Below are 19,114 nucleotides of genomic sequence, written 5' to 3'. Positions count from 1 at the left end.
GTTTTTAGCTGCGAGCATTGCTTTGGGATGGGATTGGATTTTGTAGCCTGCCTTAGAGGGGAAAAGCAGGCATGCAGAAATGAACGTAGCCTCTTTCAGGAGGAGCTGGAGTAGGAATGCCTGCTGGTTGTGATATTTTTTAATTGGAACACAGTGTAATACATGGCTTTTGATGATAATATTCTTACAGTCTATTTTTTCTTTAGCGTCTTTCACACAAATATATCTCCAAACAGATCAGATGTTCCCCTTAATCAGCAATTTGCAGTCATAAGTGAGTTGAGCTGTGAACTTAGCCATAATTGCAATCTTATCATGGGGGAAAAAGAAAGCTGTACTTAGATTCTCAAGATATTCTTGGGGGGAGTGGAGGAGGGAAGATAACTGTGAGGAAAATCCCCTTCTTGGGAAGGGCACACAGGTCTAAATGTTGCCAGTGGATGCCGTACACTTATCTATGGACTGGTTTTGATCCACAGCTGCCCGAAGATGGGATTAGACTTTCTATGTGCAAGATGAGTCCTAAACCCCAAACACTTCAACTTAAAGGGTCTTATAATTGCTTTTAATACCAGATGTGCCATGGCCCTTTTGCCTACATATGTGTAGTATCCCTCTATGCAGGCAGATAGGGTTTACATGTGGACATGCTCATTATACTCTAACTGCCCCCAAGCAATAAGACTGTGGGTGGGCCACGGAGAACAAAAAGATTCATCCTTTTTCATGGAGGCTCTGTGCTCTTCTGTCATGCCTCAAGTCATGCTGTGAGAGAGTTGCCTCTGAGCTCCTGAGAAAGATGACGGCAACAGTCTACCACACTGGGATTGTTCATCCCATCTACAGTCTTACGCCTGCATGTTTCCAAGGACCTTCCTGAAAGGGGAAGCTAGTATTGTGCCAGTGTGAAGCTAGCCCACACCTAGACATAAAGTGGGCACCCTGGACTTAGGAACTGGAGCTGTGGCTTAGCTGTCTGTTGACCTGCACTCTGTCAGCCAGCCCCATACAATTCCCGCTCAGCTTGCACTTCTCCACCTGAGAAGCAGGGGAGAAAACCTGAAGGTCTTTGAAGCCTACTGACAAAGGCACAATACAAGATTGTGGCATTGCTAATGCTTCTGTTCTAAAAAATGCTCTTAAAACAGTGGGCAAGGAAGGGAATTACTCAGAGCTGTTTGGCTCAACAGTTCAGTTTTAAAGGACTCTCTAAAATGCTGTCTGAGACATTGTATTTTCTTCCCTTCAGGTAGGTCCAGGTGATCAGCTCACTGCTGAATAGTCATCACCATATGACACAGGAGTCACAGTCAGTCAGCTGGGTGACAGGTGAAGATGTGTGCCCCTGAAATGGATTGTTCTGCTTATCTGTTCTTTATCTAAAAATAAGTGTCTGACTAACGTAGGGGGGTGGGGACAGGAAAAGAGGAGACAAAAGCAAGTGGAGAAGAGTTAAGGTCACTCTGCAGCTTTCACACTCCTTTAACAATGGCATTAGAAAATAATCTGGGGAGATTTTAAAAATATTTTTCCAGTCCCCACCCTGCAGACCATCCTACCCTCTAGAACAAATTCTGTCATGAGATGTCATGGGCAGGTAGCAGAGGTAGGAAAACAGTATTGACAGACTCTTAGTAAAGCTGAGCATCTGTCAGTCTTAGCAATGCTAAGCTGTCACCAGTGGCGTGATCATATGCATAAATCTGGTCTTTCCAAACTGACATGGGCAGCAAAGCAGGTTATTTTCTCCTACTGCTTGCATGAACTGTCTGGAAGCAAGCAGGATTCGTTAATTTTGTAGACCTAATCCTCTGTAAGAAGGCTTTTAGGCATAGTTAATTATCTAAGTGCTGTGTTGCCATGTTACCTAAGATGGTATGATTGTACATGGATGGATGCGATAGCAGAGCCTCTTCATATGTTTGTGAGTGATTATTGCTGAACAGCAAGCTTTTCTAGTGAGACAGGCTGGCTTGCAGGTGATCCAATGAGCTAAAAGGTATGCAAAAATTATCGTCATCTGAGGTGGCAGAAATATTATCCAGAACAGTGCAGTAACTCATGACTGGTATATTCACTCTGCAATTATCCATACAGTTTTGTATTTCCTAATAGAGGGTTTTTTTAATGTTTCCTGGGTTCCAAATCAAAAGCCAGATCCTGAAGCTGAAGGAGACAGTGCTTAAACAAAACGAAAGTGTTAGAGGAAGAAGTACTCTGGTGATGACATAAGCGCAGTGAGGGGAAATGGCAAACACTAATAGGAAAAAAAGAAATTAGCTGATCTGTATACTTATTCTGATACAAGCAGCCTGAAACAGCTCTTTGGAGGGAAAAAAGCCCGATTCTAGCATTTTGCAGTCCATGTCTCTGCAGGAGCAGGAAGGCTTTTCTCACATTTGTTGGGCTCTTTCCTTTTACCAGGATCTTTTCCTGAATACTTCCTGTCTCTCCTCCACTCCCTAGCATACATATGTCAGTCTCTCGCTGTGACTGTAGAGGAGCTATGTGACAGTATTCGTTTCCTGTTGGCCTTATAGCATATGGGGTATCAGTGCCTTACAACAGGCAAGTGATGGGCGAAGGGAGTCCCTCTTGGCTTTTTTTCTTCTATTCTTGAAGGCAGGGAAACTTCAGATTTTCTGGGTCAGGCACTATGCATTCTGCAACTGTCATTTGGATGGCCATGTGGTGCTGTACATACATTGTAATCAAAAGAGTGAAGTGTACCTGTATTGACTGAACTGAAAGAATTTAACAAGTTCCCTTGAAATGCTGATTCCACATCACCTCTTAAGCATCCATCTCTGGTGAATCGAACTGCTGAGTAGTTGTCCTACAGCTACAACGGCAACTTTGAGAGGTTTTGTTTCATGTCCAAATGTGAAGTCCTTCACAATACTAAAAGCCATAGATTAGTATTTATAATAGTTGATATTCTACAAAACTAACAGGTAAGTCTCATGTCCTCTAAAAGCCTTCCTTTTTAACTACTATTCAGTAGAGATGTTTCCTTTTTCCCCCAAAACTCAAATGACACTGAGTCAACTCCTGAAAGGGGGAGTGAGCTATTTAATGTAATGTAAGACCGTCTTATGTCTAGATAAGCTGTAGGAATTTCTTATGCATGTGTGGTTTTACATTCTTCCAGTCTTCTACGATTTAACTCAAAATAGTTCCTTGTGAGAGGAAAATTAAATACTTCCAGGCCAACTTTTAAGAACACTCCAAAACTTTTCTATACGTTGTTGATAAAACAGCTGTTCTGTGAGCGTCAGCATTGCTTTGGGATAATCTGCTTAATTTGTAGGTCACTTCTTGAGCAACAGAGTCACCCCATCCAAAGTTACAGCATTCTGAATTTTATTACGTGCAGCCATTTGTTATATGTACGGATGTGTCAGTATCATGAGAGAATGCTAGTTACTTTAGACGGTATCTTTGCTTTCAAACTAATTTGCAAGACAATTCTGGTATGTTTACAGCCACAGTTATCAGAAATTACAGCATTTCTGTGAGCCTGAATGCTAGAAATAACTCCTAAACCTCCTGATTTGGTGTTTATTTGAGATGTTCCAGTAGTCAGCATCTACACTATAAATGACAGTTCAGTTTGTAGGCCATTTGTATACGTTTGCATCTCTCGTCAAACACGAGTGGCATGTGTATGTTGGACAAGGAGGAAGGGAGCAAATTGTCTAGTTGCATTCTTTTAAAATAATATTTATTGGGCCAGAGAAAGAAATGGGTTCTGGGGCCTGGGGATCAGAACATCCCTGGATACTGGGGACTTGATTCAAGTCTCTGCTCTGAATAAGGCAGAACAGGTTTAAACTTGGCTACGCAGGTGGTCTAAGAGGTAAGGCATTAGTTATTCTGAGGTAGGCAACATTCCTTGTCTTGATCAAAAATACTGTATCAGGTTTGAGGAGTAATTCCAACGGATTACTAATTTCACCTAGGCCGCTAACACTTTAAGAGAGGTTTGATTTCAACAAATACCTGATTTTTGTAACACAAAGCAGATCCAGCACAAGATGTACTATTTCTTCCTTTCTGGTTAAACAATCATGATATAAGAAGCTTTTGTTTTCTTTCCTTGCAGAAAACATTCTGAAAAATCCATGCAGCTTGTTGTTGTATCTTTAAACTCAGGATGTTTGGGGGAAGAGTCCTTTTATTATTATTTTTATTTAGATCTTAGCATCATAACGCAATGTGATTTGAATGCATGTACTGTACTCGACCAAATAACTTTCAGGAAGGATATGGAGCTAACTACAGCTCTTGGTCAAATTATTTCTCCTTTAAATCAAGTATGTGCTTGGAACTGAAAGGCAGCCCCTCCTATCTGTTTGTGTGATTAAAGTAATCGCTAAATACTAAGCTCACTGCTGAAGGCCAGAGGTATATAAGGAGTATTATGTACTCTGCACAGTATCTGTGCAGACATCATGCATAGCTCTATTTAAGGTTCTGTTTCTCAATTCTGTCCATGTTTTGAATTTCAGGAGAAACATTTAGCCCTGTTAGAATGTAGGCCAGATTAATATGAATAATGGACTGTAATAGCTGAGGTACTGGCTTAAATGATGTTACATCATCAAACCTGCTGCTCTAACTATTCTGACACCTAATACATAACCAGTGGGTTCAAAGCCCTTTCTTTATTTCACCTGCTAAATGCAGCTTTTTTCTTTGGGGTGTGATTGTATCTGAATCATCAATGCTTGTGTGGCATTATCCGTGAAAAGAGCTCAGTGTATGAAATAATTGGGCTGAATGGCATCTATGCCGTTACCAACTCAGTTATAAATACTGTCAGTATTTCTTGGTGCTAGCTTTACTACTCGTGCCAAAAAACCACTCCATAGTGACTTTGCAGATTTCTTTCCTGCAAAAGGGAGGGGAACATGACCCTTCCCTTGAACAGGAGGCATAGTGTTAACTGTGAGAAACTGAGAAGTTCACAAGTGGGGATAACCATAGTTATTGTGTCTTTGTGGAGGAGGAGGAGAAGGTTTCCTAACCTAAGGAAACAGGTCCACAACTCAAATGAGTTATGTTAATTTTTTTCTTGTTTTAACTTTTAACAATGTTCCCTGGCAACTGGATATTCTGGTCTGACAAACTGACCTTTGACCTAGAGTTTACTTAGTTGAGAATATAGTTGATGTCATATTTCAGGAAGTCCTCAGATTTACTTAATTATTATTAAAGTTAATAATTTTGCAGATCCTTTAGAACTAGTAAACACAGGAGGAGGTAACCATTAAATTACAAATTTAAAGCTGCTGAGCTGTTAGTGCTTTATAATTAAAATGCACAATAAGCTTTTTTCAGGTAGAACTTTTTATTAGTGTCTGATGTCTGAACTGAGTAAATGGCTGTCTTCATAACACAGCAGATAACCCTGTCATTAGCTCCATTCTGAATACATTATTGCTAAATGTTCTCTAACTAGTGGAACACAAAGAGGGTAATTAGCTCTGCAAATACGTTAACATTAACTTTCTATACTAGCAACAGCAGTTCCCATCTGGTCACTCTTGTTGTCTAATTAGTAGCATAAAGAGTATGTTATTTTATAACTTTATAAAATGTGGGTATTTAAAAAAACCCAAACCTTCAGTAGCACTCTGAAAGTGTCAAAATGGTGTACAAAATGCAATGATCTTCTTTATAATCTAGCATTCATAGCAGACTGGAGCTAGCTGAGAACACAATTTGATATAGCTGATTTGTTTTGGGTGTAACTAGAAGTTTCTGCACATAGGTACCTGAGGTGCCACCATTTTAATGCCTAATACAGCATTAAATAGTGTCCAATAGAATATGAGATACTGCTTTTCTTTTTTTACTGGGTTTTGTTGCAGGAAGAGCTCGATGCTCAATGTGCAGGTAAGTTATTAATCCCCATTGAAAGATCATGAGGAAGAGGAGAGGAAGGAGGGAAATTTTTGCTGAACATGGTAAAAATCAATACTTGCAAGTCTTGAGGAAAGAAATTAATTTAAAACAGTGTCTGGCAATGTCAGCTATGGTATGCTTTGAAATGAATAATGCTAATTGAAAAAGGATGGCTTATGCAGCATGTTAAAGGGCTGTTTCTTCTGTACTAGTGTAATTAAAGCCTTAATAAAAAGGTTACCTGAGAGCAAAATCTCAAATAGGATTTTTGTTACAGTTGTCTAAATTTTTAAATCCTAATTTGATAAAAGTATGTTATGATACTTAATAAATGGCACTTCATAAAGAATTTAATTCTTGCCAGTACAGATTGAGGACAAGGATGTTAACAAGTGTGTAGTTCAGTCACATTGTGTTGACCCATAATTTACATAATTCATATATTTAAAAGCAAACAGGTATCACCTGTCAAAATGTGCTGCATAGAGGGAAAAAACAAAGATATATTTTACTTAGCTGCTATCATAACTTAAGGGCCTAAGTGAAATAAAAGCTTGATCATATGAGCCATCAGCCTGAAGCTGGCCCCGAAGCTTAGTCCAGCCCTGCTGTTGGGTATCCTTTGGGAACAGTCCTAAAAACTTTAATTTTCAGGTCCACGAAGAGTATATTTTTTTTCCCCCAAATGTGAAGCTGTTTCTGTGTTCTTCTGAGAGATTTCAGGAACAAGAGCACCCAGCTCTTATTTACATGGGGAAGAAAGAACTTTTTTTTTCCACCCACTGACTTTAAGTGTAAGCACTCTGTGTTTTTTGGAATTAGGTACCCTGAAAATAATTAGTTTCCAGCTTACAAATGGCTCCAGATGATATCTTGAATGTGCTTCATACAAGGTGACTCCTCTTTTTGTTAGCAGTGGCCAGCAGCCATTTTTCCAGAAAGTCAATGAGATCTTGCTCTTCTTTTAGGAAGACGTAACGGGTCAAATGTCTTAAAGGCGTGCAAATCCCCTGGCAAGGGTAGAGTTACTTTCTGCACCTCCCACATGCGTAGCTGGTTTTGTGATCATCTATGTCACAGGTGTTCAGTGCCTGGACACTGTGCATAAATAGGTTTTAACCTTTCCCCAAAATCCTTCCAAATACACTTGATTTGTAGCAATGGCAGCTGAGGATTAGGGGGAACTCGGCCTTTCATATGCTTGCACCATATCCCGTCATTTCCCTTGCTCAGAGTCCAAATTCCAGCTGCTGGGCTATTTTGGCTCCCTCACTTGGTTAGCCACACTTGTAATACACATAAACCCTTATTCAAAGGGAACACACTTACTTTAAACAATTTATGGCTCTTCAGTTTAAAGCCAGCATTAGTGACAATTAGTCTTTGTGGCATGAAGAAAAATAACTGTAAGGCACTGTAGTCCTTATACCTGGTTAGGGTGCCATGCACACTCTTCAGAAGCCTCTGTGGGATTCTCATGCTATATTTAAAGCATCCTGTAACTTAGGAAGCTATTTTGAATTGGAATGAATGCTACATTTACCTCAAGCTTCTGGAATGGGACATGGTATCCAAAACTCCAAAAATACTACATGTAACCCCAGATTGTGGTACATAGTGCCAAATCAGAATGCTCTGGTATTAGGGTGAATTTGGGCTGCCTTTTCTTGATCCAGGGGGTCACTGGGACCATCCTGCTCTATTTGAGAATGTCAGCATTCTCTCCTTACCTAGTCATAGCTGGTTCAAAAATGGCCAAGGGCAGTTGGTACTATGGCAGGTGTTTAAAAAAGAAATAGGCAGCCATAACAAGATGTTCTCTTTCATCAGAGTTCGCTAAGATTAACTACTCTAGGAAATAAATTAATAGTCTTTCTGCTAATTTTTTGACAGGAGCTGCAAAATACAAGTACCCTCCTGATCTACTGTCAAAATTGCTTTACTGTCCAAGAAGATTATTGTCTCACTTGTTTCCTTAAATTATCTAACAAATTATTCAAGATTAAATCCTTTTGCCAACTGTATGGGGTGGGGTGGATGAGGATCTCTCTATTACGTGTCTGCTTTGCTTTCTTGATGACAAGAAGTGGTCAAGACTCTGTAAGTGTCACGACTTGTTTGAACAACAACAAGCCAAACCTATTTGAACAGTTTAATTGCCTACTGCTCGGTACTGCTTCTTTTCAGTGTAATATTTCTAAAATTAAAATACATGCTGTGTTGGCATATAGTTGTCAGTAGTTCAGGATGAGTGCGTGAAGTTGTGGGTAGCAGGCTGTTGGAGGTAAGACCCTGATGGAAAGAGGGAACAGATGATTACGTACGGTGCCAGAATTGTTTGGCTGTTTCATCCCTGAGGCATAGCAAAACTATCCTCTCTTTTGAGGGAGGAGCTATCCACACTTGAGAACTGTATGCCTTAGTTGTAGCAGTTGGCTGCAAGGATGAGTACTGATATTGCTGTGGTCTGTGGTCATGTGGGAGACCCCTAACATTGGCTTTTGACATTCATCCTTGCTCCATGCTGGATGGTACTTTGCTGTCTCCTTCTTCCATATGCCTGGGATGCTGATGTGGGCTTCCTCCCCTGCCTGCCTTTCCTTGCTCTTCCCCACACATTCTCCCTCCTTGGAGTCTGCCATCCTTTCTTTGCTCCCAGCTTTTGATGATGTTCAGATTAAGTGCACTGTGAGTGGAGGAGCAAAGAGATGAAGGCTGCATTTGGAAAATGAAAGTTACAGACCCTTCCACAAGGTGTTATAATTTCTTATAGAACAGTGAGCGGCAAAAGAAAGAATATGCAGGATGTAAGGGTGCAGGAAGGAGTTGGCTAAACAGGGTACCTTATGGAGGTTCACAGCTGCTCTGTGTGTAGCTGTGGGGTTTCCTGGTTCTCTGATTACATGCGTTGCTGTATTAAATAGTCTTCTTTACCCTATGTTGGGGAACCCAGGCTACAACTAATACCAATATAATTTCTGTGTTGAGAATAGGGTATATCTCCACTGAGAATTCCTGGAAGAGACTTTCCTCTCTTTACAACCACACATTCTATGGCCCACAAAATGATGTTTTTGTCCTGCTCATCAGCAATTCCCTTTTCCTACATTTCTATGCTTAAGTATCTGCAGAGCTTTGCTTCCTTACCCTGCAAAATGTCATTTTAGACTGTAATCTCCAACTTTTTTTCTGAAGAAAATATGCTGAGCATAGATAGTAGGACACATTAATATTCTTTAAAAAAAATATTAGCAGATAGTGGTTGTGAACATTTCTGTAAGTTCTTCATGGCAAAACACAGGAATATGTGCATCTTTTCTAAGCCCATGTTGTATCTTCTGAGGCTAACATCATTTACTTTATTGAATTTCTAGAAAACATTCTTTAGGTGACCTAAAGAAATAGGCAAGTGAGCGAGGAGTAACAGCAACAACAAGCTTTTGTGGAAAATGTGCCCTGTGAAGATGTGCATGTGTGTCCTAAATGTCAATGGAAAGACCCCAATGACTCACATCAAAAAGGTCTGGATCTTCAGCTACACAGATCTAGTATTTCTTCTTTTATACAATATGATAACATGTTTCTAGCTTTGGGAGTCCGAGGTGAATAAAGTGGGGGGAAAAACAAAGCAGAACAAACCTTCTGTAAGCTCTAGAGAATCTGTGAGTTAATTCAGTTTTAATTTCAGATCAGTTTCATCTAGACCCAATTCTAATTCCTTTCCTAGTAAGAATGGGAAGAGGTCTAAGGATTGATAATTTGCATGAACAGGGTTGCTTGCTGTCTGGAAGAATATGAAGTGAAGAGCCATTGGTTTTTCCCAGTGTGTGTGACTTGTCATAGAGATTATCCCAGCTTGTGCGAACATTCCTGGCAACACAAAAAAAGTTATCATCTCTTCCACAATATTGAAGACATATTTGCAGTATGATTGACAAGATGAGGAGGTGGTATATAATTTCTTTGCACATCAAGGGACTGGCAGCGAATGAAACCAAAACTAGAACTTAGCTGCTTTATTTATCCCTTGAACAGGTGCAGTACAAGCAGCTGCAATAAGATCTTTTATACATTCCACCCACGATTCCCTGGAGTTCATGTGTCCTAAAGACAACCTGGAAAGGAGGCAGGACACTCTCTTGTACAGTATTATATTTTATAAGTACAGTGTGAGATGCTGATCCTTCCCATGGGGAAGGAATTCAAAGCTGGATCTGAGTTTCATGCCATTTGATGGTATGGGTAGTTGTCTCTTTCTCTTGCCACTCTCAGTGTTTAGCCTAATTACTTAATTTGGTCTGTAACTTTTTTGTTTTATTAAAACTCTTTATAGGCCAGGAAAGAGCACAAAGGAGTAGTTTTAATACAATTTAATACTTAAAATTATTTGCCTTATTAACTCGACATCTGATGAGCTGTATCTGAGGAAAGCATCACTAAGAGGACTTACAAACAGTGTTACTTTTTTGTCTACATTAAGTCTTGATCCTCCTTCACTGGTTTTGCAGAAATTGGATTGGGTCCTAATATTAAATGCATCTCCAAGCTTAGGAGGCCAAGGAAGAGCTCTTGCCATGTAGTTGATTGCTAAGCCTCTTTGTTCAACGTGTAGATAAAGGGTTTAGGAAGAAACTTTCCTTGTTGGCATTTAATTTTAGAACATCCACAGTGAATGTTCTGGTCTGGATGCCAGAAGTCCTTAGTTTTAATCTTCCCCTAAAGTATCTGCTCTCGGCTACTGTCTGAGAGTAGTGACTATCTATGGCATATATCCATACTAGTATGAGACTGTCCTGGGGTATACTAATGCTGTAAGGAGATATGCGTGGAAAATACTCTCTAAAATATTATCTTTTTCCACTGCAGACAACCCAATTTTACAATAACAAAATATGGATCAGGAACTAGCAAGAAAAGTCCCCAAATTGCAAAAGCCTCTCTGAAAAAAGAAGAGGGTGCACACCGTCTTCCGAAGCTGTTCATGTCCTCCCACCATTGCTACAATTACATTAATGTGATACTCAGTAAAAATTAGTTTTCTCAGTGTGTCATAAGAGAAAAGCATTTTTCTGGCTAAATTCTAATGCCCTACAAGAGCTGATGGTGACCACCTTGAAGAGGTGAAGTTGAAACATCTAATTGTTTCTTAATATTTATTTGAATATTTTCATGTATTTATTGAGCAAAGCCATAATATTAAAAGCTCCAAATCCCTATGTTTATTTCCATTTAAAAAAAGGAAAGAAAGGAAATATGAAATCAAGTAAAAGCATGTTTGTTTAGAAAGATGTCAAATCCTGAGAATAGAGGAAGGCGGCGGTGACTTGCAATGTCCTTGGTACATTTTTAGTTGAACTTAGTTTTAAATTTTTGGTTGGTACGCAAGAAGTGTTCTCCCCATTTTCCTTCCTGAATGTATACTGCCTGTGACCTGTATTTATCTTTGGATGCAAATGGCCTATAGAAAAATCTGTCCTCCTCTTTTTTTTGTATGCCTGTGATTAACAGGTACTCTTGATATATATAATAATAAATATATATCCTTTCTCTGACATTTGTCACACGGTGACTTACATTTTGCTCAGTTTATCTTGCTTTGCTACCAGAATAAGTAAAAATCTAGGCTGTTTTGATGGTATCTTTTTACTTTTTGTCCAGTTTCATTCCTTTAGTATTCAAGAACGTGGAGACTTGGATTTTTCTGCCAGCTGTAGTGCTTTATTTCTTTTTGCATGCCTTGCCTAGTTAGACAACAGTTTTGATGGCCGTGGATGTTTTCTTCTTGGATGAATTTGCAAAACTTGTCCAACAGGCTCAGCATCTCCGACTGGACTTGTGGGCACTACTGTGACACCAAGGACAAATAGCCATTGGTTTGACTGTGGCTATTGATACTTTCCTCTTCTCCTCTGGTGATTTATATCACTTTGTATTGCAAATAGGTTGCACTGTGAGAATTCTCCATTTAATTAGATAACATAACAGAGTGCCATGGCCTCATGTTTAAGGAGAGCTGCCTATAAGCTGCACTTAAAAATTGATAGTATGAATCTTAACCTCTGCTTAGCCTTGAAATATGGCTTTCACTTCCTGTAATGCCTGACATTGTCTTGAAATTTATTGTCTTTTTCCTGTCTATTCTTACCTCTCACACCTCCATCTTCTGTTTTTTATGGCTAATTTTCATTGCGAAGACTAGTGAGAGAGAGAGAGACTAGGACAGGTCTTTATTTTTTTATTAAAATATACGTTGTTCATTTTGTGATATGAGAACACCATGTTAAAGATGACGTGGTATCCTTTTTGCTAGCTTCACTCCAGCCCACTCTTATCCTTAGTCTTACCATAAACATAGCTGCTTATATCCTCTAAGTAGAAACCCAAGTAAGAAGTAACTACAAGACTGGACAAACTGCACAAATACTGGAAATGTAAGCCTATATTCCAAGATAGTGAGGTTGTTAGCAAACTATGTATATACTAACGGGTATCTAGGACGCATGTGGAAATGACTGGTAATTTTTGCTATCCCCATCTTTCACTATCAAAGCATTCGGCAATATCCTGCTAGGACTGGAATAGTATATTGAGGTTTAAGTTTGGATTGAGTAATGTCAAGAGAAATGCCAGGGTCAAGTCTGAAAGAAGAGAGCACTGTAAGCCTACGTACTGGCATAGGACCATAAGGAAGAAGTTTGAAGTCTTGCCTGGCAGCTATCCTTCTATAACAATCCTCCTATTCTAATGAACACAAGATTAATCTATTTTAATTTAAACAAGGAAGTCGGAAGCTTGGAGAATAAATAGTCCTGCTTCCACTTCAGTGCTTGCTCACAATATTTACATTGGGGTTTAGAACAAAGATGATTTATTTTGTGTTGATTATGTTATTTTAAATACATTCTGGTGTTGGTAGCAAGAAGGAATGTTCCCCAGTACGGGTAAAAAAAAAAACAACCAAAAAAAAAAAAGTAAATTCTCAATAGCGTGAGAAATGATTGGGCCTTTAAAGAACCAAAGCTATTTAAGTCCTAAAAGCTTAGGTAGAATATAATTAAAGAATTCTTTTGGTTTTGCATACTTCGGACTGAGTACTAAGTCTCTGTGACATGCCCAATTCCAAATGTCAAATCTCCTCTTTTTTTTTTTTCTTTCTTAGTTTTATCAAAGTATGAAAGTATTGACTGAGTGAGATGCTATTGTTGGCAAGCCTTTGATGGACACTCCTGGAATTTCATTGCAGGAGCCATGACTTCTGTTTTATCTGAAATCTCACTGGCTCTTGATGACAGACAAACTCTGTTTTTAGCATTGCACTGAAGGTCAGGCAAACGACTGGTTTCCAAATAGAGTAACTGAAGATACTGGAACAGATTTATTCCTGGTATAATTCCACTAGTTCTATGAAGTTACAGGGGAGATATATTTGTCAAGAGAGCCTTATGAGTTGAAGGATAATACTGCTGTTCTCAATCACTTGTGTATAAAAGGAGGTTGGAAAAAATATCATTTAACATAAAGTTAAAATTCCGCTGTAAGAGAAATGCTACACTCACTAAAATAAGAGTAATATTTTTAGCTGGTATAAACTGGCATAACTCCATGAAGGAGACTGAACACCGTAGAATGTGGTATTTTTTTCTAATATCTGAGAATCTAGCTCTAGTTTTTTAATCAGAGATAAGGTTAAGGTTTTCTGGCTGTGTATATATTTTAGGGTTAATCTAGGAAACGTGTATGCTGCTTAGGCTGCTTTCCTAGTGGCATTTGGGATGATTCTATTATTTTTCACAGATCTTTAATTTTAGCTACAGTTTTGGCATACCTCAAGTCTATAAACTGACTATCAAGTGGACTGGTTAGATATTTCACTTCGTTTTTACAAGTTATCTGTGACTTTAATTCATATACAAAGCAATAAATTGATTTTGCAGATGGATCAAGAAAAGTCAGTAGTAATTTGTGAAAATGAAAACTAGATACTGTTGTACCATTGCTCAGGTATTAGCAAAGGAATAATTAACATCTTTGTAGAATGACTGCAAAGGCCAAAACTACTAGAAGCCGCAAAAAATTTCGCATGGGAGAAACTTTGTTGCACAGATCACAACCACTTTGACTGTTCCCGAATCATTGTGAAAAGTGGAGGAGCATATGCACGCTTATGGATGCAAGAAGTATATGTGTGTCAGCAGGGAGGTATAGCTATGGCTAACAAGGAGGGGCTCTTCATCTCCTGCTTTGTTAGAGTGAATTGGTCAGTCTCGGTTGGGGACGTATAAAATCATAGATGCAGAGAGATCCTTTGGTTGGTAGAAGCTGTCATCTTCTATGCCACTTTGTGCCTAAAGGACTGGGAGTATATTGGTTACCAACATCCTGTGACAGTGGGAGTTGGTGCAAAAATTCAAGATTAAGTTTTTACAAAGAGGGCATTATCATGAATGTGAAATAAATGTAAACTATGTTTTACGTTTTGTAAAATAGATGCAAATATAATTTTTACAGTTCTGTGGCAGAAATGTATCCCTTAAAGCTCAAACAACATGTTTTAATACTTAGGTCTTACTTTCATCAAGAGGTTACACTTCAATGAGCTTTTCCCTTAGAGGTGGCAAAATGTTTCTTTAATGACAGATATCCTGATGATCATAAAGTACAAACAACTGTTGCCATGACGAGGCAGGATTTCTTCAAATTCAGTTAGCTTTGACTCTCATGCTATACCCCGAAGGCTCTGCTTTTCCAAACCATTCACAACATATGCTCTTTTTAAATCCATCGAACAATCCTGCACTCACTCTATAGCCTACGTTCTAATGTCAAAGCAAATCTATGTTCTACTTGTGGCACCTGCTGTGGCACATACTTCAGCTACTTTAGGGTAGTACTAAGCATACCACCATACTTAAAGTCCTGTCAACATAGCTGTGATAAAGACCCTTTGGAAAATGTATAGCTTCACCCTAAAATAATCATTTATCATAACTCATAAGGGAGAATTAATTGGCATTTAGTACTTGTAATAATTTGGATTAGTGCCCTTCATGAAACAGGGCCATGTATGTAAGTACTGGCCTCATACAGTATAGGAGTACTTTCATTTTTAACAAGGCAAAACAATTTCTCTTACAAATAAACTCCATTTTTAAAAAAATACCTAAGACAGTCAATATATTAGCAAGTGCCGTTGCACTGAATACTCTTAAGTCAGGCTTTGGAAACATCAGTCTGTATTACTAAATACTGAAAATACTATCATAGCTTAGATTACAAGTTTATAGCAAAAATAGATTAAACTTTTTTTCTTTTACTAATATCAACATAGCTCAAATGATGGCTTAACAAAATGCTGTATTATAATATTACTATTTCCACTATGGAAATACCTGTGCTATGGACTGACAAATGCTTTGTCTATAGCTTATGCAAAAACATACAGATCCCTCAACCTCTTTGGCATGTTACATATTATGACTGGATTTGAGAGCGTGCACTATCAACACATGGATGATGTTTCCCAGATGATTGTTATATCTATTACATAAATCTAGGAAGGGAAACAAAAGATGTTTTAAGAGGGGAAAAAAAAAGTTACTTTCTTAGTATTAACTCATGTTTACCTCAGAAGTTTCTGTAGTCATCCTTTCTTCCCACTGAGATAAGTGTACGAGTCTGAAATCCAATCTCTCCTAAATCCATTATACGTTTGTTTGTTTGTTTGTTTTAATGGATCTCCATGCTTCATAGGTTTGTCATGACAAGACGTTTCTTAAGTGAACTACAAATAAATGTAGATGGATCCTTTTGATCCTGTGGACCATTCTCCTGACTTTCTGTCACTAACATGGGCTTGTTGTCTGCATTCTGCCAACACAGGCATCTTCAAACTTTAATTTCTGTGATTTAGGCTTATATGTCATTCAAAAGATTGCAAAGATTGTGTGCTCTGAGTGTTCACACACTGGAGCAGAAAAGGACTGTCTGGTACAAAGAGGAAGAAGGTGTGCTACACGTTGACTCTGCAAGATGGCAAGTTATGTGGGAGTCCTGCCAGCTCTGTCTTGTGAAGTGAGTTTGCTGTGGCCTAGCCATAGTCATTAGAGAGGGGTTCTCAAATGTAAAGGTGAGATGGACTTACAAGTTGTTACTTTTGATAAGAAGAGCAGGGAGGTTGCTCTTCAGGACAGAAGGAAACAGGGACATGAGCACTAGGCTGCCTGCAATCCTTAGTTTTACTTCCATACTCATAACACCAACAAACATTAACATAAAACTGTAGGGGGAATAGAAGAGCTTTTAGAACCCTATTGTAAATTAAAGGTATGTTTTCCAAATGTTATCTGAGAAGAAATCATTGATATTTTGCTTGAGGTGAAAATGCAAACTCTGATTTACCATTGCCAGACAGCTCTGCAGTCATTTGTAGTGCTACAAAGCAGTTAACAGAGAAACTGAAATATTTGCATTTGCACTGAAGAGAGTAACTTTGTGCTAAGTAATGGGGAATTGGGACCATAATATTTTTGCTGTGCTAAAGCTTTATTTCTAATGTGTTGACAGACAGGACAGAAAAATAAAACCCCGAGAGACAGAAGTTCTCTGGTCCTCCAAGCAAACAGGCTGGGGTCACAGGAGGAATATGCACAATGCAGTTAATTTCCTGCATGAGACTCCTTGACTCACTAACTTCCACAGCAGCTTGATTCACACCTTACTTGGGGAAGGTACTTGTAATCATGCTGTTTCAAAAGCTGTTAATCTTAGAGCAGTTCTGTTCTTTGCCCTTCCTTCTTTAGAAGGATTTAACCACTTGATATTCAGACTTTCAGTTCTCCATTCTGTTTTTTTTTTCTGAGGGCTGATTATCAGTGTACCCACTAATACAAGCACGAGACTTTCTAATTACACACTGATATAGCATAAACAGCGCACGGCCTTCTTATCAGTCTTTACATAAGATGGGCATGACTTTGTGTCATATCTGAGCTGCAGCCAGCAAAAGCTCGGCTTGACAGCCTAGTGCTTTTTCCCTCTGGACTATCGCATTGCACATTCTTACAGGGTCGTGCATGATAAAAAAGGATAAGGGGCCTCCAAAGAGACGTGACTGATACCTTATTGTCTGTGGAGCTTTTACCTCTGCACTATCGCTGCAAATCTCTTCACAGAGGCTGCAACAGATGCTAGAATTATTGCCTAGACTACAGGGCAGAGTAGCATAGAGCTTGAAATCCATGCTTCCATTTCAATTCTGTTGGTCTGTGGTATTCACACAGAGCAGAAGAGTTAGATGAGATGATGTTAGATGTTTTGAAGCAGAGAGCGAAGGCAGTGTCTTGTTCTTCTCTGACATAGACAGAATCTTGTAAAATAAGTTTTCTCTTATGTCTCAGTTTCTCCTTTTTTCTATTCATATTTTTATTAGGAACTCATTTTAATACTTGGATGATTTCTTTATACCAGCCTTCTGTATCATTTGCCCAAAATACTGCTTGGTGTCTTGTTTGTCACTCTGTGAAACACATTGATTCTTTATTTGCAATACTTGTATTACCCCGAGGTACAGGGCCAGGGAAGGTCCGGGCCCTGTTACGCTAGGCACTGTACATATGTGGAAGAGAGACATCAATGCTTCACTGTTTAAAACAAGAGAATTTCCTCAAATTTCTGGTGTGCCTTTTCATCAGAGAAGACAGATAGCTAGATTAATCTAAGCTTACATTTACATTTTCTCTGTGTGGTTGATGCATATAGCTTTAATATCAGCTATGGTTTATACTTAATTTCCCTCTACAGCCTCAGAAGTCTCTCCAATTTGATAATAAAAGTTTGCTGGTAAAATGCTATTTCCAGTAGTGACTCAATGTTAAGACTGAATAATAGGAGTCTTTTTCTAGTTCTGACTTTGGATAGCTGTTGAAGAATAACATCATTATGAAATTGTTGCTTTCTAGATATAGAATAGGAGGTTAATGTCACTGTGTGGAATAGAAATGACTTTTACTTGAACATATGCTGGACTGGGTATGACCCAGAAGACTCTGGTATGATCTGGAATTGTGAAGGAGCTCTTTTCTGAGGATTTTATGAAGGAGATACACAGGAAATGGAAGCAGAAGGTAGAGGGTGAATTTCTTTCAATCCTGGAAATGATACAAAAAGGCAGAGGGGAAGGCCATTCAGAAGAAAATGCCCATCACCAGCTGAGAGAACCAGATGGACATAATTTGTGGTACTATTTAAAATATGTCTAGTAAAAGTTTGGGAGCATCTTCGGACTTTATTAGGCAGTTACATGTAAAATGCATATGTTGCTCCCATATCATATATGTATGTAATCTTACAGTCTCTTGAAGAACTGTATAATTCTATAAATAGAAGACCCATCCTAGGATAAAGAGAGATTACTAATACAGCTCCATTTGGCATTTCTGTCTGCCCCAGGAATCTCCCCAGCTGCCCAATAATCATCCAAGCATTCTTAATTTTAATTTATTTCCGCTTCTTGGTATCTGAAGTAAAAGCCTCCTGTTGTTACATAGGTGCATATTCACTATGAGTAATGTTTTCTGCTGCCATTGCAGTTGGCATAGTTTTGATGTAGAGCACATCAAAGTTCCATTGCTGTCAGTTTTTAAATATTTTCTCTGCAAACATGATTCATGAGACTAAGCAATGTTATTGAACAAGATGCTGTGAGAGAAGGAAGGATATAAAAAAAGGAAACATGAAAAATAAAAACTAGGGAGAGTGGGAGCCAGTCATCCACTAAGTAATCTCCTGTTTTAAGAGGGTTTAGAGAAACTTGGCCAAGATCAAACTCTGACAACATATTAAAACTCCAAAACACCTACAGATTTTGTTTGCACGTGGGTGTACAGCTCTGAAAAATATTACTGTAGATATAACTCTGCCTAGAATAGAGAACTTTCATTATTCCATCAGTCATCATGCTGGCTGGATCTGAGATTTGCATGTTGGTATTAGGGAATACATCGATCTTCTTTAAAGACATTTTTGCTTTATGCAGTCCAAAATGTCACTTTAATTTAGCCATTCAGATGCTTGCTTGATGAAAAAATAGAGTGATGAAGCTCATTGTCCTGCAGTTTAGTTAAGTCCTCATTTGAGATCAAAGTGGAGGGTTAACTTTTTTCTGTGTGTTGCTTTCATTCCTCATTTGTATCAGGCAAATAATTTT

General features: G+C 38.6%; 1 protein-coding gene across 10 annotated transcripts in view; it reads left to right on the top strand.

The window, feature by feature from the left end:
• The window catches only part of LDB3 (LIM domain binding 3), a 128,499-nt gene that overhangs the window by 2,273 nt on the left and 107,112 nt on the right, over positions 1 to 19,114 (top strand). The window lies entirely within an intron of this gene.

The sequence above is a fragment of the Pygoscelis adeliae genome, unplaced genomic scaffold (genome assembly GCF_000699105.1).
Source record: "Pygoscelis adeliae isolate BGI_AS28 unplaced genomic scaffold, ASM69910v1 Scaffold361, whole genome shotgun sequence".
NCBI classification, from domain to species: Eukaryota; Metazoa; Chordata; class Aves; order Sphenisciformes; family Spheniscidae; genus Pygoscelis; species Pygoscelis adeliae.
The sequence above is the reverse complement of the archived record's forward strand: the minus strand, read 5'-3'. Positions and strand labels throughout refer to the sequence as shown.